General features: G+C 44.9%; 1 long non-coding RNA gene across 1 annotated transcript; it reads right to left on the bottom strand.

Annotated features, from left to right (window-relative positions):
* Nucleotides 1-583: 583 nt before the first annotated feature.
* LOC147576550 (uncharacterized) lies at nucleotides 584-6578 on the bottom strand. Its single transcript, XR_015240893.1, has 4 exons — nucleotides 6325-6578; nucleotides 5830-5990; nucleotides 4557-4657; nucleotides 584-2773 (listed from the first exon to the last, which is right to left on the bottom strand). It is a non-coding gene; the product is annotated as an uncharacterized LOC147576550 (long non-coding RNA).
* Between the last annotated feature and the right edge of the window lie 541 nt (nucleotides 6579-7119).

Here is a 7119-nt window from a genome sequence, read left to right as displayed (position 1 = left end):
TCCAAACTATGGAGAGAGCCCAAATGTCCATTGACTATTGAAATGATAAAGAAGATGTGGCATATGTATATATATATATATATATATATATATATATATATATATGGCCTTTACTCACTGGATGCCACACACACACACACACACACACACACACACACACACACACACACACTGGAATATTACTCAGCCATCAAAAAGAACAAAATCTTGCCATTTGCAACAACATGGATGGAGTTAGTATGATGCCAAGCAAAATAAGTCAGTGAGAGAAAGACAAATATCCTATGATTTCACTCATATGTGGAATTTAAGAAACAAAAACATATGACCATATGGGAGGGAGAAAAAGAGAGACAAACCAGGTAACAGACTCTTAAGTACAGAGAAGAAACTGAGGGTTGAAGGAGGGAGGTGGGTGGGGGGTGGGCAAGATGGGTGATGGGTATAAAGGAGGACACTTGTGATAAGCCCTCAGTGTTGTATGTAAGTGATGAATCACTGAATTCTACTCCTGAGACCAACATTTCACCGTATGTTACCTAACTAGAATATTAAATAAAAACTTCAAAAGAAAAAAGTGTCATATGCTTAAAAAATAATAAAGTGATTATTGATAAATAAAAAGAAAAAAAAATTCCAGTCCTTTTTTTCCTTTTGCAAAATTTAGATCACCCTCCACAGACAGCTCTTTACCTGCCTTCTTTTTTATCACAGTAAGCGCGGATATAAATATAACTGGTGTGTTCAAACTGCCCCCCCGTTGTGGGACTTCAGGTGATTTGCAGCTCTTCATTATTCTATGGTTAATGCCGCAGTGAAAATCTCTACACACAAATCTTTGCATGCATGTCTGAGCTGCACTTTCAACTTGAAAAGACAAATACGGGGTCAAGGGGTATAAATGTTTTAAGATTCCATACATACTGCCAGATTACCTCCAGAAGGCTGTGCCCATTTTCAGTCTTTTTATTGGCAATTCTCTTGAAGGGCTGCCATCTTGTTCCGCCAGCCTCCAGGTCTGTGAAGGCATTTCCCATGGGGTATTCTTTAGATATGTCAGTGTAATAAGATCCATCTCAGGATATCTGTCAACAGCCTCCCTTGGCCCATCTCAAACCATCTGTCAATGGCAACTCTAATATATTTTGGGAAGATGCTATGCAGTTGCCAAAAACAAATTTGCAATTGAATCAGGTTTTCCAATCGGCTGAGTTGCAGCGTTGAACTGTGTTCATGACATGTGACAATCTTAGTATAATATCCAGAGACTCCATGTAGGGACATGTCCTTGTAAATTTAAGAGCAGCTGCACGAGGGAGAATGTGGATTACCTTTCACTTGAATTCCGTAGAGCTCTCACCATCCCAACCATGTTGTAAACTTGGCAGCAAGAATCGACTGCCCAGCTTTAGCTCCGGGCGAGACTGGGGAGAAAAATGCCACTTTGATGCAGGGCTGCGTTACTTAGAGAGTGCTGCTGTCTGACTATCACACATGCAATTGGTAGCTTGTAGTGGGTAAATATTCCATGCCACCAAAGGATCTCTGACCAAGACAAATAAGTGTGATAACTTCTGTGCTCCCAAGAAATGGTAAGGATCGACTTCCCGACGCTGTATAAAAATGTTCTGTACATTGGAAGGCACTGTCCACATACGGTTTTATTCCAGTTGTCATTGTATTGTTATGAGCTCTGACCTGACTCTGAGATCTGGATATTAAAAACATCTAGGAACTATCTATTTTATTTTGGATGCACAACATTGTAAGTGCCAGTAGTTGCCTGGTGTCACCCCCCTCCAGCCCCTCCCTGGCTCCTCGACCTCTAGAATCATGGAGCCCAAATTAGACTTTAGCTTTCAAGGGGTTGGTGTATATGTTAAGCATTCAAATGGCTAGAGTTGTCTCTGTGCTCAAATGGATGAAATAGTCACGGGTTCTCTTTTTTCTGTTACCACTGGCTAACTGAGTCACTTTCTGAAGTGTCACAGACAGCACAAAGTCCCCGGATATCCAGGCTGTTCCTTAGCTCACTGGGCCGTATGGTCCCCTTGGCATCTAGTGTGAATGAAACAAACCACCAAAGCCAGAACCAATAGAAACCACGAGCAACATATAACAAACAGAGCCCAGAGCCCATCACCTTGCCAATGAGGCGGACTGGAAAGGCAGGCCTGACCTGAAAGGCTTCTCACTATAAATAGCTTTAATAAGAATAGGTTGTATCTAGCCACCCTCAGACAATCTCAAAGCATCTTCAGTGCTTCTCCTGTATGTGTCCTGTTGGAGACAACAATGGCCTGAATTCTTTTTGTCATCATAAGGCAGCCGAAACTCAACCAGATGGCATTCTCCTGGAATGGAGACCACAATGTGGCCTATGTCATCTGCGTGTGTTCTATTGGTCTATTCCCATCCTGAATGTTTGGAGAGAATTTAGGGACTAGAAGACCTAAGATATATTAGGCCTCTTTACCTATGTTTTTTCCTGTAGTTGTCCCCAGAGTTCTACAAACGAGGACTTTTTATCTCTTTCACAGAAGAGGAACCTGAGGCTCAGAGAGGTTAAGCATCTCACCCAAGGTTACACAGGAAGGAAATGGCAAAGCCAGGATACCGAATCACCAACTGCCTGACTTCAATGTCTTTCTTCTCTCCATTGCAGCATAGTGGAGTCTTGGGTGGGGAGATTCCTTCTGGATTGGCTTCTGAAAGGATCTTGTGCCTACAGATCCAGTCTTCTGTCTATCTCTGCCTCAGAGTTGCTGTTGAGCTGTTGGGGGAAGTGAATGGACACAAGATGTATCACAGAGAGATCTAATTGGAATGAGAACTCAAGAGATTTTATCACTTCAGTGAAGAATTGCTATTTTAAGATGGGATATATTGCTTATAAATCTGTGGAAGTTTTTTGTGTTAATTTTTCTGTCCAAATGAACCCATACTATCCTATATCAAAATAAATAATTTGCATATCATTTTCTGGGTTTTTGTTTAGTCTTAGGAGACTTGACCATTTATGTTACACGTAGAACTTGGAATTGCCTTTCATTTTTCTTCCATCCTGAATCAGTGTGGAATTCAGGGTCAGTGTAGACAACTCAAGAATGTATGATTATGGCAGGAACAGACTGCCCAGCCCAGATCCCATTTCCCCATCCTCTCTACCTCTAGCTGGACCCATGGGACTAGATATCGCCAAGAGACTGTGAGGTCACGGCCAGTCCAAGGTAGTTAAGCAGCATGCGTGCTCCTTCAAACTCCCTCTCTCCTCTTCCACCTGGATGCAGAGAACTTTGAGGCTCTTTGATGCAGACAACTAGGGCACTGATTCTCAAACTTGAATATGCATCAGAATCAATTGGAAGGCTATTAAAGCACAGATTGCTGGGTCTCACCCTGGCGTTCTTATTCCACAAATCTGGTTGAGATCTGAGAATCTGCAAGTTGTGTAAGTTCCCAAATGCTGTTGCTGCTGGTCTGAGGACCACACATTGAAACAATGGCCCTCTGGCAACGCCCTAGTGAAATACTGATTGCACTTTGTACTCCTCTGGGGGAATCTTAAACTTACTGGTGCCCAAGCTGCTGCTCAAAGCAGTGAAATAGGAATCTCCGGGGGTGGGGCCCACCTATCAGCATTGTCAAAGCTCTTCGGGTAACGACAAAGTGCACTTAAAGTTGAAAACCATAACCTTGAAGTGGTTAGCCTTCAAGGAAAGCCTTAAGACTGAAGGAACTTTGGGGCGACTGGATGGCTCAGTCAAGCGTCTGACTCTTGATTTCGGCTCAGGTCATGATCTTATAGTTTGTAGGATGGAGCCCCTGTGCTGGGCTCTGCACTGACGGCTCCGAGCCTGCTTGGGATTCTCTCTCTCTGTCTCTCTCTGCCCTTCCCCCCCCCCTCAAAAAACCACAAATGTTAAAAAATAAAAAAATTTTAAAAGTACACTTGTGTGAGGCTGTTGGAATTCTAGAGATGATTTGTTATCATAGCCAGCATTATTCTAATATGATAACGGTAACTATTAAGAACAAGCTTTCAAAAATTCTCTTTTTACCTCCTGCTTTGTTCTGCTCTGAGGGAGTATGGGTCAGATTAGTTCCAAGACATGTATTGGCTCACATTCTCCAAAGGTGGACATTTCCACAGAAATAAGGTTATAGCACATGTAATAGAGGAATAGTTTTTTTTCTTTGCCTTCCTTGTGGCCAGAATGGCAGGGCAACCCTAGATGCCCCTCTCCCCACCCCTTCACTTCCTCTTTCCTTGGACACGTTCATCTTCTCATCAGAAGCATGTTCAGAGCTCTTGGCTTGGCCAAGGTTGGACCCAAGATGGAGTGTCTTACGCTGATTGCATGTCTGCAAACCTAAACATAACTAGGTTTTCAGGCTTAGCTCTCCCAGAAAAGGAAAGGTCTAGGTCAATGGACTGGTTATATCTGAGAATTGGAACTGAACAATAAAGAGAAAGAACATGAGGCCCAACCTTACTTACTTGAATTTCCATTAAGGTTTTGGATCAAAGCTCTCTCTAAAAATAATTTACTTACTGCTCCCCTGGGGCACTGTGGAGAGCCGGGGTCGGAAGGCCAAGGTGGGATTCAGGTGATTCTGGGTCCCCTGCCAAATGTCTTCATACGCCATCTCTTAGCTAAAAAGATGGTGTAATTGAGATGACAGAAGCATTTAAAAGGCATGGTGACTAAAAAAAGACATGCTAGAGTTTTATTGAGGATTTCAACCCATGTCTGTTCACTTTAAGGGAAGCCCACCAATAACCTGATGAATAAACTGGACAGATTTCCGCCCCCTCCCCCAAAAATAACAGTTTTAGATGGAAGGAAATAGGAAGGCTAATGGCTCTAAAAGCATATTTTGCAGATTTTGCTTTCTCATGATAAATGTAAAGGGACAAATACCCTCAGCCGAGGACTGCTTTCCTGGCTGAAGCAGCTCTTATTCTCGGAGCTTCCTTCAACTATCCCTACAGGGAAACAGGCAACTCTTTCAGTTGCAAGACACAAAATGCAACCCGCGAGAGTGCAAGCCCGAAGGAAATGGTATTGAATCACGTAGCCAAGTGTCCGGAAACAGGACTTGCTCAGACATAGGCTGATTCAGGGGCTCAGGTACTGTTCTCAAGAGTCAGCGTCTCTCCCTCTTCCTGACTTGATCATATTCAAAGACCACAGCTCCCCGATTATCTATAATGGTTACCAGGTCTCCAACTTCACACCTCATTCAAGTTCAGCAAGAATTGAGCGAGAATCTCCTTCCTAGAATTCCCACCGAAAGTCTTACTGCCTCTCTAAATGGCTCTAATTAAGTCACATGGTTATCAGTGAACCAATCATTGGCGGCCAAGAGAATGCAATGCAGTGATTGGCTGATCCTAAATCACATGCTCTGCTCCTGAGCCAACGGCCTAAGCCTTCTAAAATCACATGACTGAGAAGGGGCGTGGAGCTGTGAAAAGAAGCGGGAAGGCGTTCTGGGCAGCCAAAGCGTGGTAGTACCCCTACGTTCCAGAGTCAGCCTCTGAAAATTCTTCAACTGGTTTCCCTCGCCAGAGGCGGTTCAGCAGGCACCTCTGATTTCCCACATAGATTTTCCAGCAAGTGGCTATAAAGGGGAAAGACGGAAGCAAGCATAAACCTGTAAAGGGACCGCAGCTCAGGGGCAAAGGTCTTCTGAGAAGGGAAGAAAGCAACCACGGGAATGGGGGCTGTGTTACCCCGCCCGGTCATTGTCATTTCCCCAGGCAGAGCAGCCTGCCAATTCCGGAACTCAGGAACTGAATACCCAGTGCTGGGGAAAACTCACTTTCGGATGGAGACGCATGAGGCAGAAGCTTCCTCTCCTGTTTGCCCCGGGCCGCTTCCGTCCGTCCGCTGTCCTGACGCACACATAGATCCTTTTATGATGCTCCATGGAAACCAGAGATGGAATGAATCAAAAGTGGTCAGAGGAATGATTGTTCTCCCCTGTAAAATAACCGAACCCTTGTTAATTTGTTGCCAGTCTCAGTTTCTCCCAGAAAGATCCCCATTGGATGGTGGCTGTAAACAGGAAACTTGAAACCCTCAGTCATCCTTTGTATTAGTTAGTGTTCGTGGACAGCTGCAGGGGATCACCGTCCCAGAGCTCGGGCCGGGGTTGAATCCTCGTCGGGAGAAGAGCAGTATGTATTTTAGACGGGACACCCAGAGGAGAAACTGCATCTCCAGCAGGAAAGCCGAGGCGCAGAGATGAGGAAAAAAAGCATTTTTTAAGTAGAGGACAGATTTGAGAGGATGGTAAAATAACTCTTGGTTTTACCTGATGTACAATCAGCACGCCCTCACACTGTGGCCGGAGGAGAAGATAAAAATCCCTTAATTTCCTGTCGTCCAGCTGAAGACAGACTCCTGCTCCTGAGGAAATGGAGCTTTGGGGCGATGGAGGTAAATTGCAAGGCAGAGTATGCTTCAGAGCTACTCCCGGCGGTGGTTCCTGCCGGTGCCCAAGGGAACCCTTATTACAAAGACGCTCCCTGTGAAGGTGAAGAGCTGGGACTCTGGTGCCAGACTGTCTGGGCTGGAGTCCCAGCTCTGGCACTCAACAGCTGTGCGACTGCGCAGAAGTCACTGAACCTTTCTCTGCGTCAGCTTCCTCATCTATAGCACCGGAGTAATGATAACACCCACCTCGATGGGTTGTTAGGAACATCAAGTAAGTTACCAAATGCAAAGCGCTTCCACGTGTAAGCTGTAATTATCATTACTAACTACAGAGTTAAACAGAGCAACACAATAGAACATATTGCATTACCTTATATTTTCTGTGTTTATTTGTCCAGGGGTGCAGGGTAGCCTCCATGTGGCCACTGAGGCTGAACCCAACACCAGGGGTCAAATCTGTATTTCCTTAGGGGTCTGGCACCTGCGCACCAGGTGAGGTGCCTGGAGACGTCGCCCTCCTTCTCTATGCCTGGATCTCTATGCCTCTTCCTAGGATGATTAGCAACTGAATTGTCTCTGACACTCTACCCACAGGGATATGGTCTCAACCTTTACCCTCCAGAAAGTCTTCACGGCTAAACGCTGTGGTCAAATATCCCTATAGTTCTCCAGA

Source organism: Puma concolor, chromosome D1 (genome assembly GCF_028749965.1).
Source record: "Puma concolor isolate L17-30 chromosome D1, mPumCon1.1.hap2, whole genome shotgun sequence".
NCBI lineage: Eukaryota > Metazoa > Chordata > Mammalia > Carnivora > Felidae > Puma > Puma concolor.
This window is presented reverse-complemented; position numbering and strand designations above follow the sequence as displayed.